Source organism: Silene latifolia, chromosome 1, assembly GCF_048544455.1.
Source record: "Silene latifolia isolate original U9 population chromosome 1, ASM4854445v1, whole genome shotgun sequence".
Classification (NCBI taxonomy): domain Eukaryota; kingdom Viridiplantae; phylum Streptophyta; class Magnoliopsida; order Caryophyllales; family Caryophyllaceae; genus Silene; species Silene latifolia.
The window spans coordinates 178690182-178709617 of record NC_133526.1 but is presented as its reverse complement, the minus strand read 5'-3'; the positions used below and the strand labels follow the sequence as shown (position 1 = coordinate 178709617).

Here is a 19436-nt window from a genome sequence, read left to right as displayed (position 1 = left end):
ACTTAGTTGAGCACCCAATTGTGTGATGGAATCTACCTTCTGCTTTCTTCCTCTAGTGGCCTTTCGAGGCCTACTATATTGGGAATTATGAATCGCCATCTCTTCGATTTTGGCCCATGTTTGGTTGTCATCAACTTCGGTAAACCTCCCATTGGATCCCATATTAAGCACATTGCATGAGTCTTCATATAAGTCGTTCCAAAATTGTTGCACAAGGAACCACTCACTAAGTCCATTGTGTGGACAAGAACGACAAGTGTCCTTAAATCTCTCACATGCTTCATATAATGATTCCTCATCCCTTTGCTTGAACCCGGTGATTTGGGCTCTCAATATATTTATCTTCTCCGGAGGGTAGAATTTCTTGTATAAGGGAAGTGCTAACTTATTCCATGAGTCAATACCAAGGGTAGCCTTGTCTAGGCTCTTCAACCATTGCTTTACAGTACCAATCAAGGAAAAAGGAAACAATACCCATCGAATTTGGTCTTGAGTAACTCCGGTTTGAGAAATTGCATCACAATAATCACAAAAAGTCTCTATATGTAAGTGGGGATCTTCACTAGCCATCCCTCCAAATTGACTTCTCTTAACTAATTGTATGAATGTGGATTTGGCAATGAAATTACCGGTTAAATGTGGTGGTATAGGAGTACCATTTCGTAGGTTCGCCTCGGTTGGTACGGAATGTGATGAAAATTTAGGCATTGTTGGTTGATTTTGTGGTTGGTTTGGAATAGGGTTATCCTGTCCTTCTCTTGCAAAAGGATTGACAAACTCAATGTTATTTGGTTGAATGTCCACAATCTCTCCAATACCCACAACTCTTGAAGTACCTCTAGCAACTCTTCTATTGTTGGTTAAGGTCCTTTCAATCTCGAAATCAATAGGTAATAAATTACCTTGTGATATCATAGTCATGCAAAATATCAAACAACTAGAAAAAAATTAGAAAAACTTTGAGGAGATTGACTTCCCCAAGGTAAAGAAAGACACAACTAAAAATTTAACGAAAATCAAATCACTTGAACATCGTCTCCGGCAACGGCGCCATTTTTTTGGTGTGGATAAATCTTATCGTCAAAGCTACCAACCAAAATAAAATTTCTAACTCTACAAACTACTCTTTAGTGGAGTGGTAAGTAAAGGTCGGATTCCAAGGGACGGGTATTAATTTAGGATTTCAATTGCAAGTAGTTTATGTCTTAGGGTGTCACAAATTATGGGTTGAGATGAGATGTAATATAAACTAATCAACAAGATGAATGTAAATTAATGAAAACAAAGTAAAGCAATTAAAGGGGTTGTAAACAATTGATTAAAGGCACTTGGGTGTCAAGGGTTCATAAGGAAATCATGGAAATAGATCATACAAACATGTTCTCAAATAGATGCAAGCAACTTATTGTTATGATGGAATCGAGTTAGTGTATATCTTACAATTCCTAGGAAGATTTAGGTCCCGGAGCCGAGTCGAGCAAGACTTTACAACACCTACAAGTCGACCTAGTCTCTTTCTATTCAACTCTATGCATGGTCTAACAAGGCTCGACTTGGTTTATATCTTACAAGCCTCATTGAAAAGATAAGAGATGGGTAAAAAAATGCAAGGATTCATAGTCTTGCATTTTATCAAACATAACATGTGCATAGGTTGAAATCACAACAAGCAAACAAGTGATTATGAAAGCATATTAGATTAAGCATAGATCAATTCCCATGATTGTCTACCCTAATTCCCCATAATCCTAGCTAAAGGACTACTCACTCATGATCAAGTTTAACATGGTAAGAAGGTTGTCAATCATACTAAAAAAGCAAAACATTATGAACAAATTATGTGATTAACAATAATTAAGCAAAGGTAAAAAGAGATTATACCTACTTGAGATGATCCAAATAATAAAGCAAAGAATAATAGAAGTAAACTTGATGATTGATGGAAGGTTGTCAATCCTTCAATAAACCCCAAATAATCTTCTAATTAACCAATTAAAACTAAGAACAATTGAGAGAATTAAGGAAAGATTAAGATGAGATTAATATTCTAATGTATATTACAACTTCGATTAAAACAAAATTAAGAGATTAATACTTGATTAAGAGATGGATTATCATATGATTATTATAAGATGATAATCTAGCTAGTACAATAGGGTATTTACACTAAAATTAAGTACAAGGATTAGGGTTACTAAGGGCCTAAATGACGATTAAGACCCTAAGAGAAGCTTGATAATTTGCAACTCCCGAGAGACATGCGCGGATTGAGTAGCAACTCCCCAGGGACACGCACGGATTGGGCTGAAGCATGCTTGGTCCTGTGAGAAGATCCGCTCTGGCTGACTGTCGGGGCGCTCGGATCCTAGCTCTGGGACGCTCGTCCTTAGCTCAGGACGCTCGGATCCTGGGACAGGGTTCTTCTCTTATTCTTGGCTCCCTAACAATCTGTGGGGATTGTCTTAGGGACGTACGGATCATTCATCATTGCCCATTTCACTTCATTTATTTGCTTAGGCTCCTAGTGTTGGTCTCTTCTTCGATGTTTGGTCATTAGATGTGATCCATTTAGCTCCATTTTGCTCCATAAATGCAAGGCTAGCAATCCTCTCCTACCAAGGACACAAAACCTCCAAGAATATGCAAAATGGGGAACTAAAGATAAGAAATGAACGTAATAGGTGCTAAAAAGCATGGAAATTAGGTTAATTCGGGGACTAAATGCCCTCAAATATGAGTCACATCAATTATTTGGACTCGTAGTGCAGGTGAATGATGCCGGGGTGAAACCCCGGAGTTTGACTAGAATTTCTTTATTTTTGTTGGCGTTGGAGGGTGACCTGACTAGTGGATACTCGATCGAGTTCCCTCTATTCGATCGAGTACCTGTTGGGTGTGACCTTGGTAGTGTACTGATCTCTTGGTACTCGATCAAGTATCCCTTACTCAATCGAGTAGCCTAGTTCGGACTCGATCGAGTGCGCTCAGCCGGATCGAGTACCCGCTATTGACCCTATATTCCGTTCTTTGGACCTTGTGAGGGGAATTGGATACTCATATCATGTGCCGTGTTTAATAATTATGTTCCTCTATGTTTCATATTACAATCCATGTGTTATCAAAGTGGTTATGTTAATTTCATGAGATGCCATGTTTCTCGTTAAATGCTAATCTTTCCAAATGGTGGTTAAGTTTTATCATCGTGAAGGACAATTTCGAACTAGATGTATGTTGTGTATTCATGTTACAAATCAGGTCAGCATTTTCACACCCATTTGGTTTGATGCTGCCGCCTTTCATGAACTTGTCTTTCTTTGTTTTCCCGAAGTATATGGACATGTATACATATTATCTAAGTAATGTCAATGAGGTACTATGATAGTTGTTGGTCTCAACGTATGTTGAAATTGTTTCGTAATGTCAAGATTGTGTGAAGTTATCATTTCGTGTACTATTTGAACCACATCTTGAAAGTGAACTTTGGGGACGAAGTTCCTTTTAAGAGGGGAAGAGTAATGTCGCATGAGGACAAATGACAAAGTATGACAAAAATAGTATATTTTGAGTATATTGTTGGTAAAGTTAGCCATATTGTTGCACTCCATTTTGGGTTGCTTAACCATTTTGTTTGCTTAAATTTAAACTTTGAACTTTGGCTATGTGAAGGTAATGCACGCAGTTGCGATGTTAAGTGAAATTTGTTAGGTAACATGAAGTATTACATTGCCGAGTAATATGAATGTCGTAGAAATGATTAAAATGAATGTTAATCTATTATTGTACAAGTGACTGATAATTTACTATGCTTTGGTGATTAGTAATTAATTGTTAGTAATGATTAATTGTTGGATGAGTAAAATAAAATAGTTGTTGTAACACCCCCATTTATTCAGGAGCCTTTAGCTAGACATTCCCAAATAAATAAGACTGTTACCATCTCGGTTTCCCGAGGTAGTGAATAACAAAGTCCAACTCACCAAAGTACTTTATATTAAAACTTTAATGAATACATATGTATTACAAATGAATCAACTAAAACTTAATATAAAATAATTACAACTCGTCGCGGAAATAAATAAAGTGATCTCATAATCTACGTGGTCTAAACTTCTAAGTAGATAGGCCAAGTCCTCACGCATCCCATAGCTCCCAAGTCAGCTAATCTTTAGTACCTGTCAAATCTGCTCCCCATTAAGGTTCACCATAGGTGTTCACGAATACACGGTCAACCACGAGGTTGAGTAGGAATAGCTAAACGACCACAATAAATGGATACAAGAACAATACTAAATGCAAATGCAATGCATGCTCATGATCAATCCTCCGTCGCTCCCGTTCATCTCGCCAATCCCTGGCCGGGGTAGTCTCATCATCCCAACCGAAGTTGAGGTAGTCTCATCATCCCAGAAACAAGTCCTGCAGAACCTGTCCTGAGGTATCCAATGCAAGTGCTCATGATATGAAAATGCAAACAATTGAGCAACACAACTTCTTACCATCTCAGACACGAAGCTGAGGAATCCAATAATCAATATAATCATCTCAGTCACGAGCTGAGGTAGTCAATAATCAAATCATCTCAGTATTGAGCTGAGGTAGTCATTAAACAATATATCTCAACGCAACCAACCAAAAATTATATATCATCCATCACAATTCCAACCAATACAATCAGATAATATCATTCAAGTAAACATTAAAGTGATTGAGTAGCTATACTACCTTGATATCGAATTTCCAACTAAGCAGCTCAACAAGAATCGAAATAATTAATGCAACCGAACCCGGTTATAAATTCTTCACAAATCGTCACCTATTGATAATAATAATTACAATTAATTACTAATTATTTACTTTACTTAAATAATTCTATCAATTATAAATTAATTAATTAATTACGTTAATTATAATCTCATATAACTATAAATCCCGTTTTAGTTACAAAACGAAATCCCGTTTACTCATTAAACTCGAGTTAACCCATTTTATAATTAATTAATGAAACAAAGCCCAACCACACATACAACCCGTAACACCAAGCACAAACTAACGCACGCATACACGATTTTAAATCGTGTCTAACACCCCACCAAAAACCCGTCTTTCACGACACCCATAGCCACCATCGGCACCACCCAAGCGTGCCACATCCTAGACCGCACTATGAGGCATCCCGACGACCACTAACCACCAGCCTAGCCATCCCCAACAACCCGTATAAACACGCCCTAGCAACAATAATCACGAACATGACTAATTTCCGAAAACCCGACATCGACAACACCGTGTAAATAACCCCTCGCCAACACCACCACAGCCACCATTACCACCTCTGGCCACCACCTTCAACACCACTGTCTTGGTGACTCCAGAGGTGGTCCCCTTTCCCCGGTACAGTCACTAACACGGCCATGGCAGTTGTCTTAAGATGGTCACGAAAACTCGCACACAACCCCTGCTCCTCCCCTGTTTTCGCTCAACTCTGGCAACCACTGCACCCACCACAACCTATAGCCACCCACAACAACCCAAAACTGATGACCCATCACCATGATACCAACCAACTCAAACCCGAGTCCATTCGACACACACAAGAAGGTAAAATCGAGTCTATATGCGTGATTGACAACCATTCAACACCAACGAAATTCCGGCCAGCCACCGCACGAACCACCACCATTGACAATACCTGGCCACCCACGGTGGTCAATGCAAACCTAGGTACCAGCCTTACAATTCCCAGGTCAGTCACGACTGAATATGGACTTATAACCATGCTTAAACACGTAAAACAACCCAATAACAACCACCCATAAAAACCCGCCTGAAACTCCCTTTATCCGTGGTTCCTGGTGGTCAACGATGGGTCTTGGTCGATCCCTGCTGGTCCACGGTCACGGTGACGGTCTCGGGTCAGTCAACGGTTCTCTAATTAACGAGTTATAATAGTGTTAAGGTGAGTATGTTATGAGACGATTAGAAAATTACCTTGTGACTTTCTCACAGTTGCTAGTTCTTCCTTCTCCTTTTATCTTTTCTCTTATGTGAATTACTTATAGGTTGTCATCTATTTATATAGGTAGGTTAAGGTTATATGGAAATCAATTAGGAAAAATACGTAATTACCATATTATTATTATTATTATTATTATTATTATTATTATTATTATTATTATTATTACTATCATAAATTATTATTATTATCATATATTACTACTCTTACCATAATTAGAATTACCATACATCTCTTTTACAAATTAAACTATTAGGATAATTAATATAATTATTATTACTTTTCCATTATTATTATTTCCATATTATCTATTATAAATTCCCGGTCTAAATGCCGATTATACTCATGCCTTATTATAATAAATTCCGGTCCAATTAATCAATGGCACACGGCCCAACACTCGATTATTAGCTAAGCCCAATTCCCGACTTTGATTATTAATGTTATATTTTACTTAACGTCTTATTTGTAATTATTATTATAAATGCTTTTAACTAATTATTAATTAAATAAATTATTAATATCAAAATACGGGGTATTACAGTGTTTCCCCCTTAAAATGAACTTCGTCCCCAAGTTCGCCCACAACTACTATCACAAAACTTATAACTACGCATCATTCAACATCATTAACTTACTCAATCATTATCAAACTTTCTTAATCATTATAATACCGTATCATACTTATTAAAATATGTCACAAAACTAATTTCAAAACATGAGGTATAACATTCTACCTCCCTAAAAAATAAACTTGTTCCCGAAGTTTCGAAACTACTTTTACATTATTAAACCACTAACAATTGAAATAATCATATAAATGATGAGAGTCTAATCATCCCACTAATTAGTTACCCTTCTCCCCATTTCCTAGGTCCTCCTATTATCACTCCTACCTCTCAACTATCACAGGATAAGAACTTATAAAACATTTATATTAAACATTTGGAAAAACTCGCGTTTTCAGAAATCAAAGTTTAGCTGTAACTTTCAAAATTCACCATTAAATAACCGTTACATTCCACGTTTAACTTTTTATACTTTTCAGAAATATAAAGAGTTTTTAAAACACGAGAAAAAGAATTAAGTCCAAATCTCGAATAATCAATTTATAAAGATTCTTACAATTCAGTGGGTCGAAACCAAAACTGATCAGCTATAAGGCAAAACTTAGGTCAACTTGTAAAAATCACTATTAATTGTCAAAAATTCATCTTATAACGTTACTTATCAATTTGAAAACATATTTGAGTCTTTTAAACAATGGAGTTGGAATTAGGTAAAAATATGAAGTACAAATTAAATGGGAAATTTTACAAATTTGTTTGTCGAAAACTTTACTGTACAGAAACATTATGACCACTGTCTATAAAAATATTTATTTCTCCCAAACCATAAAAAATTTTAACACAATACTAATGACATTGAAAAGTTAACTCACATGGTTACCACTCATAAAATTTTCAACCTTATACGATTTATAGAAATCAAATGGCAGCTAAATCAAATAGAGTTAAAATCTGCTAAATAAGGTCATGCTTAGCTTCCACATCCATTTTATGAACTCACAAATTCTTACTAACACCCCCCTATACATGTAGTAACACAACTTGGTCATAAAACATTCATACACCACTATGCATCTATTCTAAAGTATTCCTATCACAAATCCAATCATCCAATAATATTGTAAATAGCATGGTTCCGGAATTCACATAACCGCATATCGCTAGACATGATACTACTATAATCAAATAATCAATATAAATTCAACAATTACTTTCATGCTCATGATTTCAACATCTCATCGTCATTTTATCCATCCCATCCTCCTTAAAATCAAGATTACGTATCGTAACATTGGTCATCAACAATACACATCCAATCAATAAATACACCTCCAAGTCAACAATGGATCCTATGAAATACTAAACATTTATTTTAATTTACCCCACTCTTAATTATCTCTCGAGGTAACCGGCTCAAAACTAGAAGGGTCAGGGTACGAATTAAGGGGTTCTTCTTAACCGTACTAAGAGGGGCTCCTAACAGTTTCTACCTGGGGTTCATTTTATTAGACACATCCTAAGTTCATTATTATTCATTGGTTAGGCCTGAGGATTGTTTTGCTCTGATACCACTTTGTAACACCCCCATTTATTCAGGAGCCTTTAGCTAGACATTCCCAAATAAATAAGACTGTTACCATCTCGGTTTCCCGAGGTAGTGAATAACAAAGTCCAACTCACCAAAGTACTTTATATTAAAACTTTAATGAATAAATATGTATTACAAATTAATCAACTAAAACTTAATATAAAATAATTACAACTCGCAGCGGAAATAAATAAAGTGATCTCATAATCTACGTGGTCTAAACTTCTAAGTAGATAGGCCAAGTCCTCACGCATCCCATAGCTCCCAACTCAGCTAATCTTTAGTACCTGTCAAATCTGCTCCCCATTAAGGTTCACCACAGGTGTTCACGAATGCACGGTCAACCACGAGGTTGAGTAGGAATAGCCAAATGACCACAATAAATGGATACAAGAACATTACTAAATGCAAATGCAATGCATGCTCATGATCAATCCTGCGACGCTCCCGTTCATCCCGCCTATCCCTGGCCGGGGTAGTCTCATCATCCCAACCGAAGTTGAGGTAGTCTCATCATCCCAGAAACAAGTCCTGCAGAACCTGTCCTGAGGTATCCAATGCAAGTGCTCATGATATGAAAATGCAAACAATTGAGCAACACAACTTCTTACCATCTCAGACACGAAGGTGAGGAATCCAATAATCAATATAATCATCTCAGTCACGAGCTGAGGTAGTCAATAATCAAATCATCTCAGTCACGAGCTGAGGTAGTCATTAAACAATATATCTCAACGCAACCAACCAAAAATCATATATCATCCATCACAATTCCAACCAATTCAACCAATACAATCAGATAATATCATTCAAGTAAACATTAAAGTGATTGAGTAGCTATCCTACCTTGATAGCGAATTTCCAACTAAGCAGCTCAACAAGAATCAGAATAATTAATGCAACCGAACCCGGTTATAAATTCTTCAAAAATCGTCACCTATTGATAATAATAATTACAATTAATTATTAATTATTTACTTTACTTGAATAATTCTATCAATTATAAATTAATTAATTAGTTACGTTAATTATAATCTCATATAACTATAAATCCCATTTTAGTTACAAAACGAAAACCCGTTTACTCATTAAACTCGAGTTAACCCATTTTATAAATAATTAATGAAACAAAGCCCAACCACACATACAACCCGTAACACCAAGCACAAACTAACACACGGATACACGATTTTAAACCGTGTCTAACACCCCACCTAAAACCCGTCTTTCACGACACCCATAGCCACCATCGGCACCACCTAAGTGTGCCACATCCTAGAACGCACTATGATGCATCCCGACGACCACTAACCACCTGCCTAGCCATCCCCTACAACCCGTATAAACACGCCCTAGAAGCAACAATCACGAACATGACTAATTGCCGAAAACCCGACATCGACAACACGGTGTAAATAACCCCTCGCCAACACCACCACAGCCACCATTACCACTTCTGGCCACCACCTTCGACACCACTGTCTCACGGTGACTCCAGAGGTGGTCCCCTTTCCCCGGTACAGTCACTAATACGGCCATGGCAGTCGTCTTAAGATGGTCACGAAAACTCGCACATAACCCCTGCTCCTCCCCTGTTTTCGCTCAACTCCGGCAACCACTGCACCCACCACAACCTATAGCCACCCATAACAACCCAAAACCGACAACCCATCACCACGATACCAACCAACTCAAACCCGAGTCCATTCGACACACACACAAGAAGGTAAAATCGAGTCTATATGCGAGATTGACAACCATTCAACACCAACAAAATTCCGGCCAACCACCGCACGAACCACCACCATTGATAATACCTGACCACCCACGGTGGTCAACGCAAACCTAGGTACCACCCCTACCAATCCCAGGTCAGTCACGACTGAATATGGACTTATAACCATGCTTAAACACGTAAAACAACCCAATAACAACCACCCATAAAAACCCGCCTGAAACTCCCTTTACCGATGGTTCCTGGTGGTCAACGGTGGGTCTTGGTCGATCCCTGGTGGTCCACGGTCACGGTGACAGTCTCGGGTCAGTCAACGGTTCTCTAATTAACGAGTTATATTAGTGTTAAGGTGAGTATGTTATGAGACGATTAGAAAATTACCTTGTGACGATCTCACAGCTGCTTGTTCTTCCTTCTCCTTTTATCTTTTCTCTTATGTGAATTACTTGTAGGTTGTCATCTATTTATATAGGTAGGTTAAGGTTATATGGAAATTAATTAGGAAAAATACGTAATTACCATATTATTATTATTATTATTATTATTATTATTATTATTATTATTATTATTATTATTATTATTATTATTATTATTATTATTATTATTATTATTATTATTATTATTATTATTACTATCATAAATTATTATTATTATTATTATTATTATTATTATTATTATTATTATTATTATTATTATTATCATATATTACTACTCTTACCATAATTAGAATTACCATACATCTCTTTTACAAATTAAATTATTAGGATAATTAATATAATTATTATTACTTTTCCATTATTATTATTTCCATATTATCTTTTATAAATTCCCGGTGGAAATTCCGATTATACTCATATATTATAATAAATTCCGGTCCAATTATTCAATGGCACACGGCCGGCCACTCGATTATTAGCTAAGCCCAATTCCCGACTTGGATTATTAATTTTATATTTTACTTAACGTCTTATTTGTAATTATTATTAGAAATGCTTTTAACTAATTATTAATTAAATAAATTATTAATATCAAAATACGAGGTATTACAGTTGTATCCGGTGAATATGATGTGTAAGGTGTATGGAATCGTGTAGTGTTAAAATTCGGTTAGTAAGGTCGAAGTAACGGTTAGTGTTGGTGTGTTCTCGCGTATAATGCATGATTGATGACACGGTAAGAGGCCGTATTGGATGGTATGTTTGCTGAGGTAGATGATGATGATGATGATGATGATGATGATGATGATTATGATGATGATGATGATGATGATGATGAGTGGTGGGCGTAAATAGATGGGTGGTATAAGGGAATAGTTGTGTTGTTCTTGTCGGAATGAGTTGTCGTCAGTTACCTTAGTTCACGTTACACCTTGAGTCATGGGGGATGGTGAGTTGAACTTCGAGGACGAAGTTATTTTAATGGGGGGAAAGATTGTAATACCCGTCCTTTTAGGGATCCATTGACCGTCGTTGACCGACCTTAAACATATGTCTATACCTTTGGAAGCCTTACGAATTTAATCTTGTGACATAGTAACCCTTTGAGTTAGGAAGCTCGATCTAGCAGGGGCTACTCGATCGAGTGCTCAGTGACTCGATCGAGTAGAGGACACTCAATCGAGTAAGTTACATACTCGATCGAGTAACTGGAGTTCAGCGGTAAAATATAGGTCGCAAAACCGTGAAACCAAAATAATTTCGTTTCATTTTCTCCTAATCCTAACTGCCATCATATATCTCTCCTCCAACCATATTCATCCTTTTGGAGCCTTTATGAGTTGAGACACCATGGGGATGAGAGGCATGAGTCGAGTAGCGGTCTACCGGAATGTTATGTATTGGTATGTCATCATCATCATCATCATCATCATCATCATCATCATTATCGTCTTCCTTAGTTTTGTTTATGGTAATGGTAGTAGTAATATATTGTCATACTGTTTGCAATAGGTGGTTATGGTGGTTGCTTGTCGTCTTATGGTCGTATGCGGTATTGCTACAAATTGCTAAAGGTAGGTTTTGTTACTCATTATTGTTGGTTGATTAGTGTGTTGTTTGTAGTGTCTGATTGTAGTGATATTGTGATTGGTAGTGCGGATTGGATGTAGTCAGTAGTTGTGTGTTAGTTTCTGGTTCGCGAGGTGCGTCCTCGGCTGAGTGGGGTCACTTGCGGGAGTGGCTTCACGCCCATGATTCGCCTCTTGTGGAACTCGCCACAAGAGGGGATGTGCACATTTAGGAACTTTGGTTTTTGCTCGGTGTAGATGAGCGGGGGTTTGGTGGGTACGGTTGTGGCCTCCCACTGGCAGCGAGGATTACTGGTTGCGGCCGTAATTTGGCAGGACTTGACCTTCGAGCAGACAGAGGAGTGTGGCGATCGGAGGAGGTGTTGGGTGTATGTTTGTTTTATCTAGTTTCTGTGTGTTCCTTCAGTTACTAACCTTGTGTGGTGTTGTTTGTGTTTTCTTCTTGTGTTTTGTCTAAGGTGATCCATTATGGTGAGAAGTCGGTTTTAGAAGGTTAATATGTGGAGCTTAGCTGGGTGGTTTGGAGGGACGTTTTTTCCACTAGTCATGACAGAGATAGTATCACGTAGTTGTTAGATGTCACAAGTTGTATCTTTTATTTTGTTGTAACTTGTAAATAAACTTAATTGTTCTTTTACCGACATTTGATATTTACTGTTCCTTGGATAACCAAGATGGTAACGCCCTTATCTGCTGGAGAAGGTCTTGTTAAGACTCCTTGGTCGATAGGGGTGTTACAGATGATCCATATACAAAAGATCTCCAGGAAGATTGGCTAGTATAGGACATCGTCCAATTACGGTACTATTGGGGGTAATGTTGGGAAGTTAAAGTTATAGCTATTTCACCTATAACTTTATTTACCAAGCTTAAAGTTATAGTCATTTGACCTATAACTTTGGGCTGCAATATGAAGTCACGATTTTCGGGCTTTAAAATCGGTTTTCGAAATATAAAATTCTAATTTCTTTTTCGTGAAAGAAAATCTGTTATATTTATAGTAGAATGGAATTCGGGTTATTCAGATTGAATGAAATTGTAATCCTCCTATTGATTAGTAAAACAACTTATGAGTTGTCATGCTATCTAGGTTTTCAATGTTGTTCATGTCTAAACCCTAATTTGGTTAATCTAACCAAATATCCCACTAGGGTTTTCGTGAGGAGTAATCGAGCTTATGAGCCGTTTTTCATTTCATATAGCAAACCCTTGTGCAAGATGAAGATTAGAATAAATCTTAAGACAATATTTGTTAGAGATTTTTATCTCTTTATATTATCTAATTTATTCTCTTCTATGTTCTAATATATTATTTGATTAAATAATAAGAGGATTGGATTTGTTTCTTGTGCAAAAAAACCACACGAGATACACGGCTCCTATTAGGGTTTCGTTTAAATCCTAGTTCTCCTCTCTACTATATATACATGCATACTTCAACATTTTAACTTAACTTTTCGCAATACAAAATTACTTTGCAAACAAATCGAGTAAGTGTTTTCATTTTAAACTACTAATCATTTTGTTCAAAAATATTTAAATTAAAGTCGTGCGTCATATTGATATCTATTTCCTAGAATTATGTTGTTGGATAATAGTGATTAGATTTGTTCTTATTAGTTCAATTGTGTGAATTCCAAAGAAAAATCGAAACGCTTTCTTATTAGCATAAGATAGATAAAACCGAGTAATTAACGGTACTCACTTGAGTTACTACTAGAGTTAGTTGTACGAGTGGATTGGTAATTTTGTAATCCCTAGAAAGGTACTAAAATTATTAATCGAGAATAGTGGACGTAGGTTTCGACTTGTGAAACTGAACCACTTCAAAACCACGTGTGTCATAACAGGGCAGTCGTATACCTATCAAAAATAACCAACTGGCTCTAACTAATATAGCTAGGGAAGTCGGGTCGATCTCCACAGGGAGATGGGAAAATGTCGGCTTTGCCTAAGTTTATCACGGTAACTAAATTGGGGGGTTGTATATGATTGTTTTTAAACTAAAAAGACTAAGAAAGAGAGGTAAAACAAGAGAATAAAGATTAAGCAAAAATGGAGAAAGCAGCTAAGACAGTCGGTTAACCATGATCATTCAGTCAAGCAATCTAAACTCAGGTCAATGCAAGTATGGTCTGAGGAGCAGTGAATATCTCCTTCCGGTCTCAATTCGCCCTAAAGCACAAATAGCTTAGCTTCCGCCCTCAATACAGTGCCCTAATGTTCGCTACAAGTCTCGTCCTTTCCAACCTTCCGGTCTAGGTCAAGGTTTACTACGATAAAATGACTAATTGCGTCGACTCAATTAGACAGAAACAGTTAAATGCAGCGATTAACAATAGAGACCACACAAGCACAGGACCTAATATGGCAATTACTATTCCTTCATAATCATGGATTCCCTAGTCTTAGCAAAGGGGAATTAGCTACACATTACTGTCGAACCAACAACAACAACATATAGAAAATAAGGACTAAACATAATAATATTGAAAATGAAGAATCAAATAAACAGTAATAAAAGCAATGGGAAAAAGATCGAAACAAAACAATGATTATGATTAAGAAATAAAAGGGAAAAATAATACCGATTACAATTCTGAATCCGAGTAGAAAAGAGTAGAAGGAGAGTAAAATGAAAGAAGTAGTGGAAAAGATAAAGTCAAAGTGAATGAATGAGGAAGAGTTACACAGTCTACTCTATTTTCTAGCATACGAAAATCTCCCCCTTAAACCTAATCCATAGCCTAATTACAAAAGACCATACGAAATTAGGCGGAAAAAACTCTATTACAGGCTAAACCACTCGATCGAGTGGAAATAAATCACTCGATCGAGCAACTAAGTGACAAACCCTTCGATCGAGTAGAAATAAACCACTCGATCGAGTAACTCCTTGTTTTGCCTTCTCGATCGAGTACTATAACTACTCGATCGTGAAATCTTCTTTATGTAAAGCATTCGATCGACTGGAAAAGTAGTCGATCGAGCTATTTCAGCACGATTAGGCATTAAGACACCTTCCGAAACCAGCTCACGCGTCTTCAAACGACAGATTTCAAGCTCCGGATCCTTGTTCTCCATAAATGTATGCAATTGGGACGAGTTTAGGCTTGATTTATCTTCTTTTCGATCCATTCCTGCAATTTACACAAAACGAACCAAAGTTGACTAATCGGGGGGTATTTGTAGCTGGATGCCACGTAAATAGTACAGAAATGCGTGTAAAAATGAGGTAAAAACCGTATATAAAATACACGCATCAAATCTCCCCAAACCAAACATTTGCTTGTCCCCAAGCAAACTATGAATGCAACTAAGAATAAACAGTGGAACGGGACCAACGCATCAACTACAAATCATCCACCAAAACCAGTTTAATGCAACAACTAACAAAGTGGCAAATGATAAGTGCAAACGAATTAAATCAATGTTTCAAACTTACTGAACCGTCCACCTGGCAAGACTCAAAAGTATCGGATTCTCACGGGTCGCTCATCACTCAAATTTGGGCACGAGGTGAGTATATATGTGTGAAAGATAGAAAGAAGTAAAGACACTCACCTAACTCGACCTATAAGAACATGCATGAAGTTAACATGAATAAAGTCTCTACAACCATACATACGGATTCCAACCATACTAATGACCAAGACACATGCCGAGGACTTACATTTGGGTAAGTGAGGTAATGGGTAAGAAGGGGCTAAGATGAATTTGGATATGTGGAGTTAATAGCCAGGCTAGCAACAACGAATCCAAATATTAAACTGCATCCCAACTTCGTGCTCAATAAAACAAAACAAAACGGTGCAAATTCAATGCACTCAACTCACAATACGCCATAAACTTGTCAACTCCCCATAAAATATAAGTAAAACATGGGATTGAAAATCATCCATACAATTTCTCATTTCTCTGCACATGATTTTTTTCTTTTTCTTTTTCATATTTCCAATTTTTTTTTCTTTCCATTTTTTTTCTTCCTTTTTTTTTCATTTTCATTCATCATTTTTTTTCTTTTCATTCCCTTCTATTCTTCCACCAACTTCTGAAATCAGATAAAAATAACCAAACTGCAGTAAAGCATTCCAGACAGCTACTCATCACTAGCTCGGCTAGGGTAGGAAAAATTATAGATAGTAGCTAATAGGACAAAAAGGCAATTTGGCTATGTGTAGCTCATGGGTAGACTGAAATAAAAGGGAACTGCATCTCCTAACATGTGTCACCATCCACAGACCGAATGCATACAGGTATTAAGAAGACTAGACATATGCTTATGCAAATTGATGTTACATGCCTTACAGAGAGTACTACTCACATCCTAAATGAAACCGGTCATGAATGTCACCAGTTTATAAAGCTCTAACCTCAGAATGTAATGTAGCTTGCCGATATGTGGGTCAAGTCTATTCGTTCAGATAAGAGAGAAACAAAAACTCGTAGATCATGCACATTATCATGCCAACTAAATGTTAAGAATATGCAAGGCTAAGGTAAAGATTCAATGTAGTGTCAAAGTTCAAACGTTTCGACTCAAATTAAACGTGAAATTTTTTGAAATTTATGTGATTTTTGAATTAAAACGACAATGCATGCGAAAATAAATAAACGTGCAGACGAAAATGCAAGAAAACATGCAGACACAGATATGGATGCATACATCCCCAAACCAAACCGTATAATGCCCTCATTGTACCAAAAATAGGGAAAGAAATGCAAACTTAGGAGAAAAGGATAACTCGAGTCAGAATACTTACAAAACGTCATGAAGAGGGACCTCCCCAAACCGACCATGAACATGGGAGGTCAAAGGAAGTCAAGCAGTAGCTCAACAGATTTAAAAGTAACGACGGAAGATTTAAACTACTCGATCGAGTGACCTAGAACAGGTCGATCGAGTGATTTGGTGTCAGAAGGACTCGATCGAACGAAATAATCGCTCAATCGAGTGATCGTGGAATTGCAGCTTGTCGATCGAGTAGAAAAACTACTCGATCGAGTGAATATCATCTCAAATGTGCTCGATCGAGTAGAAAAACTACTTGATCGAGTGAATACACCTGCAAAACACGCATGAAGAGCAAGGAAAATATAAAGGGTGCATAAAACAGCGTCTAAAGTTCAACAAAAGGCTAAAAGTGAAGGAAAACGTTCAACAAAAATACAACCAAACAGTCCGGGTTGCCTCCCGGAGAGCGCATGTTTATGAGGTCCCGCACGACCTTTCTGGCATCAATTAATTGGCGTGTCAAGCTCGTCGAAGTACAGTACTTCAACACTATTGTCTGCTTCATTTGCCTCGTGATAATGCTTCACATACTGCCCATTCACCTTAAACCGATTTCCTTCGGGGCTTTCTAGCTCAACGGATCCAAATTTAGTAACAGCTGTCACCGTATAAGGACCGCTCCACCTGGACTTCAGCTTGCCAGGAAATAATAGCAGTCGGGCATTAAACAGCAGCACCTTTTGCCCAACATGAAATTCCCGAGGTAAAATTCTTTTGTCATGCCATCTCTTCGTCTTTTCCTTATAAATGCGCGAGCTATCATAGGCGTTAAACCTAAATTCTTCCAACTCATCTAGCTGCAAAAGACGATTCTGACCACACAACTTAGGATCAAAGTTAAGCTCACGAATTGCCCACCAAGCCTTACATTCCAACTCAACAGGTAAATGACATGATTTCCCATAAACTAACCTATAAGGTGATGCACCAATTGGTGTCTTAAAGGCAGTTCTGTAGGCCCATAATGTGTCTTCTAATTTAAGACTCCAGTCCTTCCGTGATTTAAAAACTACCTTAGACAAGATCTCTTTAAGCTCGCAATTAGAGACCTCAACCTGACCACTAGTTTGGGGATGATACCCCAAACCACGCCGGTATTGAACACCAACTTTAGACGGAATGGAAGTTAGTTTCTTTTCTTTAAAGTGCATTCCCCCATCACTAATGACGAACCTAAGGACACCAAATCGGGGAAATATGACCTTTTTTAACATTTTTATCATGGTCTTGGCATCACAATGAGGTGAGGCAATTGCCACAACCCACTTCGACACATAATCTACAGCTACTATAAAATGTACCTGTTACCTTTACTAGACGGGAACGGTCCTTCGAAATCAATGCCCCAGACATAGAAAACCTCAACCTCTACGATACCATTTTGTGGCATCTCATGTCTCTTTGAAATGTTCCCTGATCGTTGGCAGGCATCACAAGCTGAAACAAAAGACTTAGCATCAGCAAACAAGGAAGGCCAGTAAAAACCAGACTGAAGTACCTTAGCCACGGTGTGCGATGGACCGTGGTGACCACCATAGGAAGAAGAGTGACAGCCTTCCAGGACTACTTTGGTCTCCCACTGCGGAATACACCGTTTGTAGAGACCGTCTGCACATTCCTTAAACAAATAAGGGTCATCCTAGAAATACTGCTTAGCGTTATACAGAAAACGCTTCCTCTGCTCATGAGAAAGGTCAGGCGGCAGCTTGCAACTGACAACATAGTTAGCTATATCTGCATACCAAGGCTCTTGGTTAACAATAGACGATAATATAGCAAATAAAGAATCATCGGGAAAAGACTCATCAATAGGTAAAGAATCCTCCCCTTCTTGTCGCGACAGATGATCAGCTACAACGTTCGCAGCCCATTTCTTATCTTTAATCTGCAAATCAAACTCCTGAAGAAAGAGTATCCATCTCAGTAGCCGTGGTTTAGCTTCCTTCTTAGCAAGGAGATGCCTCAAAGCTGCATGGTCAGTAAAAACAATAACTTCTGGCCCAATCAAATAAGAACGAAATTTCTCTAAGGCATAAACTACAGCTAGCAGCTCTTTTTCAGTGGTGGTGTACTTCACTTGAGCTTCATCCAGAGTTCGGCTCGCATAGTAGATTGCATTTAAAGCTTTGTCTTTCCATTGGCCTAGCACCGCTCCTAGTGCATAGTCACTGGCATCACACATTATCTCAAACGGCAAGTCCCAGTCGGGAGGCTGTATGATCGGCGCAGAGACTAAAGCCTGCTTTAACCTGTTAAAAGCAGAAAGACACTCATCAGTAAACACAAAAGGGGCATCCTTAAGTAGCAGCTGTGTAAGTGGTTTAGCAATTTTTGAGAAATCCTTGATAAACCGGTGATAAAAACCGGGGTGGCCAAGGAAACTCCTCACCCCCTTAACATTAACAGGAGGGGGTAATTGCTGAATCACTTCCACTTTTGCTTTATCAACTTCTATTCCCCTATCAGAAACTAAGCGCCCTAAGACAACTCCCTCGTTGACCATGAAATGGCACTTCTCCCAATTAAGCACGAGATTAACCTCAATGCAGCGCTGCAACACTTTATCAAGGTTAGACAGACAGTTAGAAAAATCACTTCTATAAACACTGAAATCGTCCATGAAAACTTCCATAATAGACTCAATATACTCTGAAAATATCCCCATCATACACCTCTGAAAGGTGGCAGGGGCATTACATACACCAAAAGG

The 19436-nt window shown here is 37.8% G+C and overlaps 1 non-coding gene across 1 annotated transcript; it reads left to right on the top strand.

Moving 5' to 3' along the window:
• Positions 1-229: 229 nt before the first annotated feature.
• On the top strand, positions 230-336 carry LOC141622339 (small nucleolar RNA R71). The gene has a single exon (XR_012532936.1). It is a non-coding gene; the product is annotated as a small nucleolar RNA R71 (small nucleolar RNA).
• Positions 337-19436: the final 19100 nt, after the last annotated feature.